Source organism: Notechis scutatus, chromosome 4 (assembly GCF_049901735.1).
Source record: "Notechis scutatus isolate UNSWTSFEM ecotype Mainland chromosome 4, rNotScu1.2, whole genome shotgun sequence".
Classification (NCBI taxonomy): Eukaryota; Metazoa; Chordata; class Lepidosauria; order Squamata; family Elapidae; genus Notechis; species Notechis scutatus.
In genome coordinates this window covers 129,879,892-129,900,717 of record NC_142012.1, presented here as the reverse complement: position 1 = coordinate 129,900,717, position 20,826 = coordinate 129,879,892, and the positions used below count along the sequence as shown (strand labels likewise).

At 37.9% G+C, this 20,826-nt stretch overlaps 1 protein-coding gene across 7 annotated transcripts in view; it reads left to right on the top strand.

The window, feature by feature from the left end:
- EPHB1 (EPH receptor B1) overlaps window positions 1-20,826 on the top strand; it is a 385,756-nt gene that overhangs the window by 115,787 nt on the left and 249,143 nt on the right. The gene's annotated exons all lie outside the window — the stretch shown is intronic.

Below are 20,826 nucleotides of genomic sequence, written 5' to 3'. Positions count from 1 at the left end.
AAGCCAGAAAAGGTGGGGAACTCTGACATAAATCACAAGTTTACATAATGCTACAGTGCAGTTACCTCAGGGTTTACCTCAGTTAGAAGGAGTACCACAGGTGGAGTTATAGGAATAGGAGTTATATTTCTTGAAAACCTGTCTGAGAAATTAAGGAAATGCAGGAGCTAGGACTATTGAATACTTTTTTTATTCTGTGTGAATTATTCATGGTGAGAAGGTTAGGGTTCCCTACAGATTTGACCAAGGTGACATTATGTTCTTAGACTTTTGAAAGGAAAAGCAGGCAGATGGGCATTTCTACTGACTGAAAGCAAAGGTGGCATACTAGACAGCTATCAAGATTTTATGCAGGAGTTCAAACCTGTCTTTGGTAATTCTATCAGGAGAGCAGATGCTAATTGGGAGATTTCTGACAAGGAGGATGCAAAGAATGTGAGGGCACCACAGATTTTCTGTTATAACTCAGGGATGTGCATTAGAATGGTTTTGCTTTCATCACTGATTTTTGGAAAGACGTTTCTGATGACCTGGATGAGTTGGAAGATCTATTTCAACATTGTGTGGTGATTGATGGTAGACTAGAAGATAAAATAAGAGAAAGTTAGTTTCAGAGCCTTTCTTACCCCTTTCTTACCCCTTTCCCCCTTCTAGTTATCTCCTTGGATTTCAATGGCATGAAGCCTTCAATGGCAAGAGTTCCCTGTCTATTGTGGAAAAAGCAATGAATATGACATCTCAGATTGAATGCTTACTGTGGATCCCTTGATCATTTATTGGAGAGTTCCCTGCTAAACTTTCTTCCTCTGAATTATCTGAAAATTTGCATTTGTGGAGATTTAGTAATAATAAATTACTTTATTACAGACATTAACCAGCAAAGGAAATTTAGTACATCTTATGAATAAATGCCCAAATTGCTCTAAAGTCTTCATGAACCTCCTTCTAAAGAGCTTTTCAGGAGGGACAATTGGATAATTAAAAAGAGTTCTTAAAAGAGTTTTATTACACACACACACACACACACACACACACACACACACACACACACACACACACACACAGAGGCTTGGAACTTCAACTCCATAATTTCTTTTGGATTCTGGAAAACTGTTAAACTGAGCTATTGTGCAGCAATTGTGTTGCACTATGGCTGGAAAAACCTATTCAAATGAAGGTGACCAATGGCAAATGCCTCAAATCAAATCCTCAACTCAGTTACAGCTGAGAAGAAATAATCACAAATAATTATTGTAATGAATTTGCAAATAATTATTCAACAGTTTCTATATGTGTCCCAATTTTCTTGGCCATAGACTGGTTGCAAACAACTAATCCTGGTAGCCATTATTTCTTTCCTTCCAAACAAATAAAATAAAACAATAAGAATAACAAATAAAAAGGTCAACAATCGTGGTTGCAGGCATTGGGTTTTCTTCTTGTCTTTCTCTCCTGCTGCACTGCATTTCCTTCTTTGCCAGAAAAGTATGTAGAGTTTGGCAATGTTTCAAGGCAAAAGGAAACTGCAGCCTCTCCTCTGCATTAGGTATGTAATTATACTATCATCTTGCTACTTAGAGCTCGAATCTCAGAACTAAATGGCAATATACATGTCTACTCAAGAATTACCAGCTTTGAAGTAATTTCTGAACAAAAATCAGAAAAAAAGGACTTATTTAACCTTCTTTTTGTTACCGTTCCTTTGAGTAAAAAAAGAAAGATAATTTTTCTTTGATTATAGACTTTTCATTTATGAACTATTAGAGGTCACTATCTATTTATTGCCTCTTATTTTGGATCTGCTGGACTGCCTTCAGAAATCATACATTTTTACTAAACAGGTTTGAGAGAAGCTTACAATGTAATTTAGTTGTAGAACAGCCATTAATATTTAACAGCCTTTTGACATTTGTATGGCATGGAGAGCCATAAGGAAGAGTCTCAGAATAACTTTCTTACCCACACTAGGTATAAATTGTGCAGGAGAATTGCTTTGGAAGGTTTTCAAGTTTCTGTACAATAGCTAGCCTACTAGCAATAAAGATCGTTCCAGAAATCCAAGTGGTTCTTTTTTCTTGAGTTTGCCAGCTCACGGGGCTTAATATATAGTTGAGAACAGTGTGGATTTGCATGCAGAATATTCTTATTTTAGAAGTCTTGGAAAGTTTTGGGAAATGCAAACTGGGTGAAGTTCATAATAAAATTAGACCTGAACAAGTATTATTTTTACTTCTTTTAAATATAAGTGTCAGGATTCCAAGTAATAGATCCACTGCAAGCAAGAACTCCAAGGCAGGTGAACTCCAGGAGTAGAAATTCCAGCTCAAGAGGCATCATCGCTGAAAGCAGACAATAGCAGTAATGGAAGTGAGGATGACCCAGTGGAAATCCTCTTCTTGGATCTTCAGTGATGGATCAAGGGATAGGCAGGAGGGAATAGAGATAGTTGGGCTTGTGTAGTCATAATAAAATACTTTCTCCTGGGAACCAAGGATGTTTTCACACCTGGTTGGAGGAAGGAACAGGGATGTCACCAGACCAGTTGATACTGCAGTGATTGGGCCATGTGATTGATTGTTTGGGGTTGCGGGAAAACATTTCCTTTTGATTAGGTGAAAACAAAGGGGCCCTTCAGAGCTGGTTTTCACCACATATGTGCCAATTTGATATTTCCAATAAAGCTATTCTTTGAGGAATTCACCTGCCTCAGAATTCTTGCTTGCAATGGATCTCTTACTTGGAACCCTGACATTAGATTTGTGGAAAGGCAGTGGAAGAAATTTGCTTCCTATGTCATTATAATCTTAAATAGCCTTGATTTTTGATCACTTCTCAGACAATGGAAAGCCCAACTTATTTAATTACATGCAGATGGAATTGTGCACTCTTTCTCAGCATCTGAACTGTGAAAGAGAATTCTTGTCACTTTCTCTTGTTCCCTTTCAAAGCATTTTCCATTTTCAAAAAGCAACCCAGTTATTTAGGGCTGGACTTCCATTTTTTTCCATTAAACCCAGGGCTGATTATGAAAGTGAAATATTCCAAGTGGCAGATAGTATGTAATCCTAAATCTCAACTCAATCCTTCTCTCTACACTTTTTCATGTTGGAAAAAATAGAGATGTAGAATAAATTCATATGTGTTGTGGATTTTAAGACAATAATAAATACAAGGACAACTAATGGGGAGCCATTTTGGTGTAGTGATTCAAAACATTGGCTTAAAAACTGTGAGTTCCATTCCTGCTTTAGCCATGAAGCCAACTACTGTATCTGACTTTGGGCCAATCACTCTTTCTTAGCCCTGTTTCAGACAACGGAGTATCAAATGCATTACGGACGCTCACAAGTACTTGGGCAATAGTGATCTTCCAATTTTGTTTCTGAAATGTTGGTATTCAATTATTCAGGACATAGAGATGGAGATGGAGTCACAGATAGTTTGATCCCCCTGTTTTAAAATGATCTAAACCAATGGTGGGATTCTACCAGTTTGGCCTGGTTCGAGCGAACCGGTAGTAAAAAATGTTACTGTTTTGACCGAACTGGTATTTCTTTCATTTTCCTCCCAATGATCAGCTGTTCTGATGATCAGCTGTGCCTGGATCCCCCTCGCTGTTTAACTGCTTCCCTGAGGCCCAAGAGGCAAAAACAGGTGCTTGGGGATGTGCTGCATGGGCCCCCAGTGCTTCATTTTTTATCTTCCTGGACTTCAGGGAAGCCTCCTGGGAGAAAAAATGGTCTCCTAGGAGGCTTCCCTGAGGCACAGGAAGCAAACAACAGCAAAAAATAACCTGGAGTGCGGGGTGTGTGTGCACACAAAAAAGCCACGTCCACCCAGTCACATGGCCAGGCCTACCTACCACTCCCACCCAGCCATGCCCACAGAACTGGTAGTAAAAATATTTGCATCCCACCCCTGATCTAAACTTGTGATTAGCATCCCATACAATGGCAGCACATTCTTTAGTTGAAAGAGATATTTTGTGTTCAGCTATAAACAATTGTGAAGCATGAAACCATACATCAGGATTTGGAAACAGAACCAACAAGGACTTTACAAGAGAAACATCATGTTGGATGCATGCAGTATGGTACCATACATAGAATTGTCTTTGTGGGAATGTCTTAGATAAGCCTCCATAATTTAGTCCTTTCCAGATGTATTGGAGTGTACCTCCACAAAGCCAGCACAGGAACCATTTTTCAGCACTTCTAATGAGCACAAAGCCAAGGAAGGATGCTTTTGATATTAGATTAGGTCCAGTAAAATCCACACCATCCCAACCCTGTCATGAAAAGTAAATCACCTTGTGTCAGGGCTTTCATAATCAGAAAATACCCTCCTACCATTTTTGTGCACGTACACATATGCATACAGTCTAGCCTACCCAATGGAATTGCAGTATAAGAGGAGGAAGATTATTGCATCTTGGTCATAAAAGTTCAAATACCATATAATCTAGCAAATAAATTATATACAAATATAATCAAATATATAAATAGCATATAATCATAGGGTCACTTCTTGTGTAGAAATTTGTATACTAGATAAAGCTCTGCATATGAGCTGTAGAGTTCAGAAATAATCATGCATGGTGAAAGGAAACAATTAAGAAAAGTCTGGTTATTTATTGCATCTTGTTCATAGCATATAAACAACCAGACTTTCCTTAATTAACTGTTTCCTCTCACCATGCATGATTATTTCTGAACTCTACTGCTCATATGCAGAACTTTATCTAGTATACAAATTTCTACACAAGAAATGACCTTAATTGCAGTGGACCTGCAATGCAATTATATAACATTTTAATTCTGAAATAGGTCTAACAAGGCATACTAGGATTTCCTGCCATGCTGCCTATGTATAGGATTGCACTTTTGCTCTATTCATGTTCCCAACTACTTTCATTTTCCATCTCCAGAATTAACAAATGTCTATGGAGATTCTCAGTCATCCAAGTCATGGTTGTCCCAAAGGTGCTTTTTCAAGAGGCAACTTGCTGAAGAAGCTTCTTGGATGAGACATGAAATGTCTTCAAAGAAAAATCAGAAAGTCCAGTTGCCTCTTGAAAAAGCACCCTTGGGACATCCAGAATTAACAGTTTTGCTAATGCCACTATTTATTGTTGGAATACAGTATCTCATGTCTTCTCTTGCTAACACAACTCCCATATTTCTGTTCCATGAATACTAAGTTAAAAGTCAGTCAATGTATGAAGAATTTCCCCAGGATCGCAGGCAATATGCCAATTTCAAAACTTCATATATGCTTGCCTGCTAAAGGTAACTTTTTGGAGAGATATTTAATATGTTGAAGGTGGAGATTAACTCATGGCTGATTGTTGCATAATATGGTTGAGATAATTATTTTCCAAGCTGCTGTTTGTGTAATAACATCCCTTTCCAGTTATACACAATATGTCATCAGAAACTGAGATTAGTAAAGGCTGCAATCATCTGAATTCAAGCTGGGAAAAGAATCACACAAAGAGAAACCAAATGTTTGGCACAGCCAACATTCCATTGCTTTGGAGGTAACTGAAAACAGAACGGGTAGCATCCAGTCTGTATCATTCATATAGCCCTAGATAGGTTTGGAAGGTTAATGGCAGGAACACTTGCCACAGGATACTCAATCTTAAAATAAGGATGTCATACAGCAAGAAGGAAGAGTCAAGGAATAAGCTATTTATTTTTGGCCGTATCTTATAGCCAGAGAATCTGCCAAGAGTTGGTGTGATCCTTCAGATTTGTTCTAAATTCTGGTTACTACAAGGAGAGAACCGTACAATTTTCTTGTAAACATTTCAGAAGTGAGCATTTGTGATGCATTTGTCTGACACAGGATGCTGTAAGTTTTTAGTTTGCTCAAGAGGGCTCCTACCTTCTTTTTCCTTACTTGACCCCATAGGATTTCTCTTGATGAAGAGCAAGGGAATACAATACATTTATACTTACTAAGAGTGTTTGATTATTAATTACTTTTATGATTAATAAAGCATACTGTCTGTAAATGGAATGTCTTTGTTTCTTTTCTCTGTGTCTTTTGTTTTTGGAAATTTGCCTGGATTGATTATTTGGTTTATCAGGCATTGTCCACATGGAAAGTTTTCATATGTGTCTGTGGTTTGCCTTGTGTCTTTATATGTTGCATCAGCATTAGCTGCACAATACCAGTTGGCTTGTTGTATATTAATACATTAGTATCAATTTCAGCGAGAATTTCAAAATGAAACTGCCAAAATCTGCCCGACTTTGCTGACTTCCCTCCCTCTTGGAGTGTTCTAGCCTTTTTCCCTAGCCTTGCCTCCCTTGCACTCAGTACCTGAAGGATCCTATAATTAAGAAGCATTAGCAGGCTTGCAGCAGCTTTCATACCCGAACACCATTCGTAATTGTACTCAGCAGTGCTCTTCTTTGGCTATTAATGTCAGTTCTGTGGAATAATGAGGAACAAACCACCTTCAGGCACTTAAAATATCTTCTTTATACAATAAGAGTGTTTGAAGAATGGGAACATAAAATACCCTGACTTGCATTCCTCTGACAAAGAAGTGATCAACAAAGACTTGAGCAGGTACATGGAAAAAGATAACTTGGAGAGATGGAGTTAGCTTCATAGGAAGCTTTAAGCAGATGACAGAAGGCTATCTAGGGAGAGAGGCTGTACCAGAAATTATTATTTTACAAAGCAGTGGAAAGATTAAGAAAATAGATAGACATGTCAAAGCAGAAGAATTTTGAAGGAGTCCTAGCAAAAAAGAAGGCAAATAGTTGGCTGTTAATTGGTCTTTGCCTGGTTTTTGTTTTCTCTGTGCAGTTTGGAAACACCTTGAAGCTTGCAATAAGAATTCATTTTGCCACAAAACTTCACATCATGGGATAGTTTTCTTGCAATTCTATCCCAAAAAAGTACTCTGGAATTATTTTCATGGAAGGTAACATATATAGAGAATGTTAAAGTAATAATATAAATTCAAACAGAATTTGTTAGAAAATCCCGTCTAGGTTACAGCATTTAATGTTTGTGTTTTTGTTTGTGTGTGTTTCCACAGCAATCATGTAACATAAGCATGGTAAAAGAGGCAGTGTGTTTCAACCAACTAAAAGACCAGAATGAATTACTTGAAAGAATAAAACAATATACATTATTGGTAATAAATAGCAAAAATTTCAACAGTTAGAATGACTCAGTAGATTCAAAAACTGGTTAAAAATAAAAGTTCAGCTACCTTTCTAAATCCAAGTTGTGAAGGAAACAGATACCTTTGATTTCTAGGGATGGGAAACTATCCTAGAAAGAGCTCTCACTCTACTAGTTCCTGGGCAAGAAACAGAGTGTCCATAGAAAGTCCTATCTTCATTTATAATAATTTACATTTTAGCCTTACAAAAATATTCTTAAATATGCAAAAGTCTTGTATAGTTCAGAGGGTTGGGAGAGGGAAACAGGGTGATATGATTGTAGTCTTCTTTCTTCAAGTCAATATTCCAATCAGAAATCCAATCAGAATTGGTGTGTCTGTGTGTTTGTGTGTGTGGTGCTTTGGTCCTTAATTTTTCCTTTCTGGGGTGCGTCTCTCCATTCCTACATGAGGTCACTGGATGAGATAAGTTTTTGGAATATAATGATACATCTTATATGTATCATATAATGATACATCTTAGTTACTCAAGTGTTGCCATCAGTATTCTGTCTCAGTATCTGAAGCAGAGGTAGTATTCAGCAAGTTCTGGCCAGTTCTAGAGAACCGGTAGCGGAAATTTTGAGTAGTTCGGATACCACCTCTGACTGGCCCCACTCCCATCTATTCTCTGCCTCCTGAGTCCCAGCTGATTGGCTGTGTCTTTTGTTGCCCTGTACAAGAGAATAGAGCTGAAAAGCAGATTAGTGGGGTGGGGAGGGAATGGGGATTTTGCAGTATTCTTCCCTTGCCATGCCCACCAAGCCATGCCCACCAAGCCTCGCCCACAGAACTGGTAGTAAATTTTTTTGAATCCCACCACTGATCTGGAGGCTGTTGGGGTTTGGGTGGGAAAGAAATATTCATACTTAATTCTGGCAAGTCCAAATGGTTTTGGATTTTGAGACCTTTTGTATCTGGCCATTTTAGTTCTGAGTAGGGTTGTATTCCCTAATATAGACTTAGTGTGCAATCTGTGGATCTTCCAGGATGAATGGCTCCTATTTGAAGAATAGGTGACAGTGATGGCTCAGAAAGCCTTTACACAAATCCATCTTGCCCCACCCTCCTTCCTGGATGAAGACACTTCCCTTATGCCTTGGCCATTTATTGTGTACATTATGGTAATGTGCTCTAACATTTGGTCCAGAATGCAGGGCATGGAGGTGATTATGGCTGTACCTTGATATGCCAATGTAATGTCAGTACTTCTCAAGCTGCAGTATTGCCAGTGGACTTTTAAGTATGTCAAGCCAGTCCAGGCTGGAATATTTAGGAAACAAGAACCACTTTAATTTCTGAAATAATCTTTATTGCTAAAATAATGTAGCAGAATATTGAAAGCTTGTCAAATCACTTCTCCAGATTAGCTTATACCTAATGTAATTAAGGTAAAGCTACTCTGACTCTCATTTCCACAATTGCTCTTTTTCTAGCCTAATAAACATGTTCTTCCATATTCCCAGATCTGCTAGATATTTTAACCCAAAGGGTAATTCAAAATTCTGGTTATTGCTTTTAACCCCTCATGACACAAACCTGGCTATTTGTGGGACCTCCAGAGCTTTGATCAATTTTGATAGTCCAGTAAAATATCATATGGCCAACACACTTCAAGCCCTGTCTCTTAAACAATGCCATCTTATGGAACTAAGAGATGTTCATTCTATATTGCTGCATCTGCTGTAAACAGAAGTACTTGATCAGAAATATGGATGACCTCAATATTGCCTGCCTTTTGCAAGGCTGCAAAGACTTGTTGCCCCCCTCCCCCCAGCTTTAGATTAGGAAATTTGTGAACCCACCAGAGACTATAATTATTGAACAATTTTCATTATAATTTGTTTTAAATTTCATTGTATTTTATAAGCGTTCATTCTTGTTGCTCTAATTGTATGCTGCACTTTAGTCATTTGTCAAGAGTGGCTACATACATTGATTAAATAAACAAATCTAGATTTGTTGTATTTAAAAAGATCTTCGACCCATATTTGGGCTTGAGAACAAGTCCCTACCAAATACTGAAACCATTGATTTATTTGCTGAAATTTCTATACTGGTCGATTCCTGCAGGCTCTGAGCAGCTTGCACACATAAAAAAAAGATTAAAAACAATATACACAGGAGTCCAGATTGTCTCAGAACAATCAGAGCACCACAAAGCAGGCTGGGACTCAACATCCTCCAAAAGGCCTTTCAAAGAGCCATATATTTATACTCTGTGAAAGCCCATCGGGGAGGTGGTGGCCTGATTGTCAATCAGTTGGAAGAAGGTATATATTTAATATAAAAAAATAAGGGTTCTGGGGTGAAGATGGGGGGGGGGAGAGAAGGGTGAAGGTTGATTTTTACTCTGACCACACTTTTTAACTCAGAAACAATTTTGCTCCCAGACATTCCTAGGATTTATCTTGGAATTAGAGAATAAGAGATGTATTACTGCATGCTGCAATCCCATCTTTCTCCATCATTTTTAGATGTTTGGCAGGTACACAGTCGTTTTCAACCAATGTTGTTTTACTTTGTGGGGAATTCTCGCTTAATACTTGTGGCGAGAGACAAACATATCAATGTCATGAAACCAAGTGATTTGATGAAATTGTCAGGAAAACTGGAGAGGGAGTGGGGACATGTGAATGCTGTTAAAAGACAGAGCAGGTGGATAGACAGATACAATGTCTAATAATAAACATATGGATAGACAGGTATGCATGCACAGCCAGAAGCTGAAGAGAGAGAGAGGAAAGTCAGAGCCGGAAGGCAGATGGTGGAAAGACAAAAAGAGGACAGGTAGGGGAAAAAATCTAGTAGCAAAACAAATACAGTAACAGAAGGAAGACTATAAAGAAAAACTGGAAGCTCCATATGTTTTCCTTTCCTATATATATCATTTGGATTTGTTTTTGTCAGTAATTTTCTTGTACTGCTTTACTTTGCAATGGCAAGTTTAAACAGAATCTTTTTAAATTAAATTGTTTAAATAGTTTTTAGAATTGGCTCTGGCAATACTTGCAGGAAATGAGTAAACTCAAGTACTCAGACTATTAGCAAGAAGACAGTAAACTCAAGTAGAAATGTGGTGACATGATGGCCTCTTTATCATGCACAAATTTTGATTGAGGGATCTTCTTAGAGTATTGTTTCTTAGAGGATTCCCCATACCCTTTTTTTTTGACTGGGAGGGAGTGTCCATCTTCTCACCAGATCATTAGAATGAACATTCATTCCACACATACCAGTGTGCCCTAGACACCTTATTTGCTGCTTGCCAGTTCTCTGTGGGTTTTTTTTTAATGGGAAATAAATGAACAAATAAATGTGTTGCAGAACAAAAAAACCCAAACTCTACAGTAATCATATTTATTTGCAATAATGCCCTTGGCCTCTTGTAGGGTGTCAGTGAATATCTTGTTGCTAATTTACCTTCTGCCAAGTGTGCATTGTGTGACCAGCCTTACCAACTTTGGGCACACGTTTGGGTAAGTTTTCCATGACAGACATTTTATGTATTTGCCTTAAAAATTCCAAATGTGAACACAAACACAATCACTACAAAAATCAATATATTTTTTGTTGTTATTTGTTACTAATAAATTTCAGACAACAAAATTTAGATGAGCTGTAGATTTAATATTATTTTTATTATATCAATTTATGCAACTGCCCAACTCATAGTTATGATTCTAGGCAGTCCACACAGAGTTAAAATGAAATGAAACAAAACACAATAACAATAAATTACTAAAAATTTTAGTAAACTAATTTTTATTTTATTTATTTCATAAGGGATAACAGAATAATAAACAATAACATTAAATAATAGTATACAATGATAAAACCAACTCACATCATAAGAAAGACATCTCACATTGATGACCTCACCTGACACCAAGCCCAAGCGAATATCCTAGTCTCGAAGAACTCTCAAAATACTAGCAGGGTCAGGGCTCCATGAATCTTAGAGGACATGGTTTTTCAGAGGGCAGGTTAGAAGCCTGATTCTTTGATCCTATAAGATGTTACTGTTTCATAAGCAAGATCTGGAACATGCCTATCTTGTTGGATCTATTGTCCCAAAGGTGCTTTTCCTAAAGGCAACTAGACTTTCTGGTGTTTTTTTTTTGAAGATGTTTTGCTTCTCATCCAAGAGAGCTGAAGAAGGTTCTTGGATAGGAAATGCCTGCAAAGAAAAACCAGAAGGTCCTGTTGCCTCTTGAAAAAGCACCTTTAGGACAATCATGACTTGGATGACTGAGAATCTCTATGGACATTGGATCTAGTCTATGGACATTGGATATAGTGAGATAGACACAAACAACAAGGGAAAATGTTCCCACAAATAACCTGGTCTCATGCCTGGAGGTCTTTATAAGTGAAACCACTACCTTAAATTGTATCTGAAAGTCCACTAAAAGTCAGTGCAGCTTCCAGAGCACTGGTGTACTGAAGGTATATGAGCATACACACAACTGCCTATCTTGTAGTTTTTGAGTAATCTTCAAGAGCAATCACAATCAAGATTGCATTGTAACAGTCCACTTGGGAGGTATCCAAGTCATGAGTGACTATGAGTAGTGCTTCCCAATCCAAGAAAAATGCAGTTTGTGCACAATATGGATTTGCCAAAAGTTCTATTTGCCATGGCTTCCACTGCTCTTCCAAGAAAAGGTGTAAGTCCAGGACAATCCCCCAAATACATACCAGTCCTTACCTGTGGCAGTGATACTCCATTAAGATTACAAGTACTGAGTTGCCCTGAAACTTGAAGGCCACTAGGTCTTGCTAGGGTTTATCTAAAGCTTATTCTTCCTCATCCAGACCTCCACAACTTCTAGCACTGAGAAAGAACCTCAACACCATCACTTTGTCTGCCCAGGAGAGAGATGTATAATTGATACCCTGATGATACTTTATCTCATGCTGGCAAATGAACTTATATAGCTGGACTCATGTAGATGTTAAATAGGAAAAGGGACTGTACAGATCACTGAAGAACCCACAGAGAAGACACAAGAAAACTCCTGTCACCTTTTTATGCAATCTAGTAATCCTCTGGATTTTTACTGCACAGATTCTGACATTTCTCTTATTTGGATACTCCTGCCACCAAAGTTCAGGAAAAACCTTTTTGGGTATAGGTTATAAGTCTTAGAATCATTAGAATCTGTTTTATATCAAAACAAAATATTTTTTCATCTAGCCAACTGTCTACTTTACAGCATCTTAAGAAAAAATACTTTTCACTCCTGATAATTTACCCTCCCTCAAAGCTATAGTCTTTGTAAATATATTAAAACAAACATTTATTTAAGCATCGTCTTCTCAACAGATGGGTTAATTTGTTTGTATTTTTCACTACTCTAAAATTCTAAATTTTTACTCAACAAAGGAGAATCCTGAAGTCTACAAGTTGAATCAATCCTGCCATTATTTTTTTGCCATATACAAAACATTAATCTCCTGATTGCTTGGCATGCTTGATACTCTTATGAGGGGGGTTTCCAGAGAGACCTCTTAAAAGCCCTTTCCAACTGCTACTTGCAGTACTGTTGTGCATGTTGTGAAATTGGCTCATATCCTTAATTCCCAGGTAGGATATGAAGATTAGCTTTCTATTGGTTGTAATATATTACAACTGAGCTGTGGCAGAGAGGTGCCTGTTTTATGTAGTAATATATTACTGGTTTCTCTGTACTGAGATATTGTAGGAACCATAACTGTTTTGATTTGAGCAAACCTAATGCACCCTACTGAGACTATAACAGGACTTAACATCTGTGTCTTTAAAAGGAAACACAGCAATAGACCCTAGCCTTAGGAAATAATTGTTCTCTTTAAAAATAATAAAAGCCTGCCAGATCAGGATAACCATCTGCTAAAGTAGACACAAACTCGGAGAGGCTAGATGTGCAGTTTGTGTAAATGAATGGTAGAAGAAAGAGGTAGATGTGCCAGTGGAAGAGAAGATGCTTTGTCTTGGGAAAAGAGGGAAGGCGAGAGAAGGAGGGAGATGGGACTGTAATAGGAATTTCTTATATAGTATACCAGAATGCTACTATTATTCAATAGCACAAGCTCTTCCATCTGTCTTTTATGTAACACCTACATTTTTCTTATTCAGCAACATTGGGCAATGATGTTAATTCATATTTAATGTGATGGAAATCTGACAGCAAGAGACAAAACCTACTACAAGCCGTTCCCTAATCAATGCACAAATCTAATGGCCAGTTTCCATCACCCAACTTTCTCTGACTAAATAAACATGTCAAAAATTAAGAGCTGATCTAAGACATGTTCCCTGCAAAATCTTTTGCATTTTATTGGGGTTTGTTAAGGATCTGATCCTCATGATAGAATTTGGAGTGACAAAATTAAAGCAGATCTATTATGGGTTCAGTACTTGAGCATGAGATATTAAATGACAACAAGAGTTGGTTTATTGCTATCCAGCATCTATTTGATTTTTTTTCATTCTAAATATGGTAGCCCTACCTTACACAAGGTAAAGTGCAATTAATTGTATTTGGACAATCAGGACATGCAAAAGCACAAACAGATCACAGAGAAAAATAAAAGGCAGACAACATTGCTGCCAGACTTCCTGTTCAAGGTTTGTAAAACTCACTCAGTTCTTCAGAGAAGCCCAGATTACTCTGCTGCTTGAGAGCACAGCCATTCCTCAAAATGGAATGCTAGCTGGGAAGACAAAGAGCAACTAGAACAGTGTTTCTCAAACTAGGCATCTATAACATATGTGGACTTCAATTCCCAGAATTTCTTAGTTACCAAGTTTGAGAAATATTGACGTAGAGCAAGAGTCTTCAAACTTGGCAAGTTTCAGACATGTGGACTTCAACTCCCAGAATTCCTGAGCTAACATGACTGGAGAAGGAATTCTGGGAGTTGAAGACTAACATTCCAGTTTACCTGTTGGTGAGGGAGAGACCAAGCAATGTGAATCTCTACAACCAGGACAGCTTATTGGAAAGTATAAGTTTATTTAATAGTTTGGCAGGTTGAAGCTTCAAGGGACACTACATTTGTTATAAAAACTCTGCCCCTAAGTGCTTAAAAAGACAAGTATGAATAAATTAATAGGTCTTTTTATTTCTTTGAAATGATTTCTGAACTTGGAAATACTTGTCTGATGCCAGACCTAGGCTAGGAATCCATCAAAGTTTTCTGAATCTTTTTCTTGCATCTTGTGGTTGTCTGCATTCTTACAATCCAGATATGAAAGGCTTAGCTATGACTGCATTTGTTTGATAATTGAGATAATGACATATATGAATATTTGGAAAAGCAACAGCTTAATAGACTGGCTAATACTGGCTAATACTGCCATAGTTACCAGGAGAGAGAGAGAGGGGGGAGGGAGAGGGAGAGGGAGGGAGAGAGAGAGAGAGAGAGAGAGAGGGAGAGAAGGGGAGAGAGGGAGAGACTGGGACTGCTGTGGACGGCTGAACCAACAGGCTGCTCAATTCTGCGCAATATTAATTTTATTGCTTTATAAAAAGCAGTAAATTTTTTGATTAGTGGCTACATGCTATGTCTTACATTTGATTTCTATTTTCTGATTGATTTCATGTGGGCCAGACAAGGACAGTGAAAGGGAGAGATGTGACTGGTGGGCTGTAAAATGCCCAGATCTGCTATAGTCCAATGCTGGTTCTATGAGATGGATGCATAGCAGCATACATTGGTAGAGTCAGGTAATTAATGTTGGGGTTTTCAATAAAGTGTGATAAAATTTAGGTCTCCTTGATCCTTTTTTATGATGAAAACTTAGAGTCTTTACATATTAACTGTAAGCCATTTTACTCTGGACATGAGTTCTCTTCATTTCTCCTAATAGCTGTGTATGTCCCTCCACAAGCCTGTGTAAACAAGGCATTACGAACTCTTGCTGATCAAATTATGGAGGCTGAAGCCAAACACCCAGGTTCCCTTCCCATCATTTTAGGAGATTTCAATCAAGCAAATTTAAGCAAAGAGCTCCCAAAATATTTCCAGCATGTAAATTGTCCCACCAGAGGCAAAAATACTTTAGACCATTGCTACACAACAGTAAAAGATGCTTATAGGTCTTTACCATGAGCAGCTGTGGGACACTCTGACCACTGCATGATTCACCTTGTACCTGCCTACAGACAAAGACTTAAAACCATTAAACCAACAATTAAATCAGTGAAGGCTTGGTTGGATGAGGCAAAGTTGAAACTCCATGCCTGCCTTGATTGCACTGATTGGAATGTTTTTGAAGATGCCTCTGCAGACCTAGATGAGCTCACAGATACTGTAATATCATATGTTAGCTTCTGCAAAGACTTATGTGTACCAACAAGGAACCTGCAAATATATAGTAAGAATAAACCTTGGTTCACAGCTAAACTTAAGCAGCTACGTCATTCCAAAGAGGAAGCCTACAGAAAAGGTGACAGAATGCTATACAACCAGCCCAGAAACATATTAACAAGCGAGATCAGAGCAGCAAAAAGAAGCTACTCTGAAAAGTTAAAGAATCAATTCTCAACAAATGAACCAGCAAACATGTGGAAAACTCTTAAAAACATCACTGGCTTCAGCAAACCTCCTTCCCAGGCAGAAGGAAATCAACAACTAGCAGATGACCTGAATGTGTTTTACTGCAGGTTTGAAAAGAAAGTACAACCACCTATCTCTACAACCCACATCTCAAACACACCAACAACAGCCAAGCCTCCTACAACTGGCCCCAATCCATTGGGCTCACAACCTCTGGTGATCACAGAAAAAGAAGTGCAAGATCTATTACACAGACAGAAGCCAGGAAAAGCACCAGATAGCTCCTTCTTGCTTAAAAGTCTGTGCTGACCAATTGGCCCCCATCTTCACCCGAATCTTCAATAGATCACTAGAGATGTGCTATGTTCCTTCCTGCTTCAAATGTTCTACCATCATCCCAGTGCCAAAGAAGCCCTCCATCAAGGAACTGAATGACTACAGACCAGTTGCTCCAACATCTGTAGTTATGAAAATCTTTGAAAGGCTTGTGCTGTCCCACCTGAAAACCATCATCCCATGTAGTTTGCATACCGAGCAAATAGATCGACAGATGATGCTGTTAACATGGCTCTGCATTACATACTACAACACCTTGAATCTCCAAATACCTACGCAAGGGTTCTCTTTGTAGACTTCAGTTCAGCATTCAATACCATCATTCCAGACACCCTTCTAAGTAAATTAAACCAACTAGCGGTACCTGAACACACTTGTAAGTGGATCATAAGCTTCCTAATAGACAGGAAGCAGCAAGTGAAGCTAGGCAGAATCACATCCGATACCTGTAAAATCAGCACAGGGGCCTTCCAAGGCTGTGTGCTATCTCCACTTCTCTTCTCCCTATATACCAATGACTGCATCTCAAATGATCCATCTGTTGAAAATACTGAAGTTTTCTGATGACACAACAGTGATTGGTCTCATTCGAGACAACAATGAATCTGCATACAGACAGGAGGTTATACAACTTGCCTCATGGTGTAACCAGAACAATCTGGAACTGAACACACTCAAAACCGTAGAAATGGTGGTAGACTTTAGAAGAAACCCTCCCATACTACCACCTCTTAAAATACTGGACAACACAGTATCAACAGTAGAGACCTTCAAATTTCTAGGTTCTACTATATCACATGACCTAAAATGGACACCTAACATCAAAAACATCATCAAAAAAGCACAACAAAAAATGTTCTTTCTGCGCCAACTCAGAAAGCTCAAACTACCCAAGGAGCTGCTGATCCAGTTCTACAGAGGAATTATTGAGTCTATCATCTGCACCTCTATAACTGTCTGGTTTGGTTCTGCAACCCAACAGCACAGACACAGACTTCAGAGGATAATTAGGACTGCAGAAAAAACAATTACTACCCACCTGCCTTCAATTGAGGACCTTTATACTGCACGAGTCAAAAAGAGGGCTGTGAAAATATCCACAGATCCCTCACATCCCGGACATAAATTGTTTCAATTCCTTCCCTCAAAACGACGCTATAGAGCACTGCACACCAGAACAACTAGACACAAGAACAGTTTTTTCCTGAAAGCCATCACTCTGCTAAAAATTCCCTGAACACTGTTCAACTGTTCAACTATTTACAAAGTGTACACTACTATTACTGTTAATCTTCTCATCACTCCTTATCACCCATCCCCTCCCACTTGTGATTGTAGGACTGTAACTTTGTTGCTTGTATCCTTACAATTTATATTGACTGTTTCCTAGTATGATCTGATTGTTGGTTGTATCCTATGACTATCATTAAGTGTTGTATGTTATGATTCTTGATTCTTAACCAATGTACCTTTTCTTTATGTATACTGGGAGTATTTACACCAAGACAAATTCCTTGTGTGTCCAATCACACTTGGCCAATAAAATATTCTGTTCTATCCTCATAAAGCAGGGATTCAAACTCACATCGTCACGGCTTTGTCACGTGACATATCAGGACCCCTGGGCCAGCAGTTTTACAGCCATAATAAAGCATCTTTTTTCTTTATGCATGTATCTTCATATTATTTCTTTCCCCTGGTTTTTTAAATGCACATTTTGTACTTGAGGCTCATTTTCAAATTAATCTTCCAATTTGGATCTTGTCCTCCCAGTTTTGATTCAGGCAGCTTGGCAAACATGAGAAGCAGACGCCTGTTGCTCAATCTGTGTTGTATCTTTATTTTATACAACGACTGTTTTTGTCTATTCTTGCTCTTTCTTTATCTGCCTTTCCAGATAGCCATTTAGAGTTTGCTCTTAGGCTCTTGCAAACATTCAATAACAGTTCTTAAGATTTTTTCCCATAAGCATAAATATCCAGAAGTATAAAGAAATAACATTGTTTTCCAATGTACTGTTAATTTTTAAAGCCAAGCTCTATAATGCCTTAAGCAGCTTTTTTTTTTTTTTTTTAAAGAAAAAGCTGATGCAACCTGAATATCATTCTGAAGGAAAAGGGCACATTGAATCAAACCCTGTATCAGAGCTATGCTCTGGCTTCTATTTCCTTCTGAAGCTGAAATAGGGAGTCACACTTTTAAGCGTAAGGAATAGCAATAGAGGTTTCAAAAGCGTACTGACACGAGGTTCCTAAAGAATATCTGTAGCAAAAAAACCTTTCAGTTGCTTTTTCATTGAAACAAAAAGAGGAAATTAAACATGCTTTTTAAAAGCATGATTACCATAATGTGCAGTTTTTCTGTATGGTAATTAATAAAGAAAATCAGTGACAGTGGCATTTGCAAAGCATGTTACCAGTCTAATTAAAGACAAAAGCCATAACAACAGTTAAACAACAGGCCAAAGTACTTGTTCTTGGACAGGTGCACCACTCTGTTCCTTCTTGAAATGTGAATTTGCTCACCAGTTTATTTCTGTTGTTGCCAGGTGTCATACGAAATACTCAGACAAAATGTATATTCACAAGCAGAAATGCCTTACAGTTATGCTTAGTGTTTATTGAATAAATTTCCATGAAAATCAGACAATCTTGTTTTTCAATAACTGTAGAAGTTAACAAGTGTGTGTGTGTGTGTATACACACACAGAGTATAAAGTTATAGTACTATTAGACATTTAAATTTATCTTTTATTTTGGAAACGCATATCACTTACATACTAGTAAAATGAGAGCCATATGGGATGGATATATAAGTTGCAGAAGATTGAAAGGATCTTTGAATTATACAGGAAAAATGTTTATAACGTCTACAAATTCAGCAACACTTTGAATTTATGTGCAAAAAGAAATATTGTAAGTAAAGGGTGAACATTGCATAGTCAGCACTTTCTTAAAGCAGCAATGGCTATTGTATCCAGCTGCCATATGAACCCAAGAAAAGATGGATTTTGTTTAACTGCAGTTGCAGATAGTGGCTACATTATGCCCAAAGGACCTTTTTGCCTTCAAAATCGAAATGATGGACAGCACTGTTGTACATCTTATTCACCTCCACGCTGCCAGCAATGCAGAGTACAAGGCTTTCTCTGTAACAATGAAGGGGAAAAGTGTTTTGCCATGTGTTTCCCATTGTTCTAGGATTTGAACCCAGGAGAAAGATGTTAGAAGGCTGTACAACCCCAGCCCTGTGCTATATGAGCTTAATTGCCAATATAACTTTCATCCTGTGAAACGGTTAAGATATGTCTTACTCTAGAATCCATTAAACACTTAGGAATTGTGCTATTTTGCAGCTTACAAGACTGTGTGTAAAAACAGTTCCACATGAACATCTGAGAGCAAACAGAATCTGTCTTCATTTTAAGGTTTCCAAGAAAATGCACATATGGATGAGCATTTTTTTTCTATTTTTAAAATAATTAAGGAGGAAAGTAAACAAACAATGAACATCTTTCCTGGGTCTATATTAGTCTTTGTTTAATTTCTTCCTTTTCACAACTCTACTAAGTGAAGTTTAAGTGATAGACTATCATCTGGGTCAGTTAGTGGAAGTGCCAGAAGAGGCTTCTGCACATGCCCAATGCAGGCACAGAAGGATCTTCTTGTTATTGGAAATGGTTGATAAAGTTGCAGTGCTTCTAGAAGAGAATTTCATTGCCTTCACGTTGTAAAACATATCACCGAAGATAGCTTAGTTGCCTCACACAGATCTGCTAAACAGTTCCCATGGATCTATCTATCATTGCTATTAGTGCCTTATAGAAATACTCTCCTGCATTTTTTTCTTCCAGTTTTTATATCACTCAAGCACAAAACAATACCTAACCACGGAAACTGCCAAGGAGAAAACCATACTCCTACCAGGGCAGGGTAAGCTACTACTAAGCAGGAAGCAACCCCCAAACTCACTATTATTGATGATGTTGCCTAGTTAGATGCAAGCAATTAATCAAGCTCCCCACCAAACCTATGCTATGTCACTACAGATGTGTAGCCAAAAGCAGCAAAGTTTCAAAGAACAAAGCAAGCACAAAAAAGCCCACCCAAAGAAATTCTGAAGAATTTACACTGTATGTTTCATAAATTTGCTGCATCAAAACTGAGGAAATTATGTAATCAAATCATTAAACTTCCTAGGCATGATCAAAGGGTATTTAGGACTGAGAAGAAAGTTCATGGCCTGCATATGGTTACAGAATAGCAAGTTGTAAACTCTTGCAATAGATCCATCATTATTGTGGTAATGAGAATTATGTCCTTGGTTAATTCTGAATATGAAGTAGCTTCAGACCTAACGAGAAGCCAATTATACACTATAATGGTAGATTCCTGTTCTATGCAGTGGATTGAACTAAATTGCCTCTGAATTCCTTCCAACCCCTTCCATTCCATGATTGATTGTTATTGAGTAGTAGCTGCTATTCTTACATGTTTAATAAAAATGAGTTCAAATTCTAAAATGAGGACCACTTCTTCATCGGTTCTACTGATAATGTTGTTTTTATAGCTCACCTGGCATCTGATCTTACATTGTTTCGTACCAGGCAGAGATCTCTTTTATTTTCTCATATTTTTAAATACAACATTTGATTCCCTGATGCCCAAAGCCATTCTTTCAAAAAACTTTGCAAAAAGAATTGCACGGATTATTCAAGACAATCTCCAGGAGTCAAAAACTGACTTAAGGGGCCA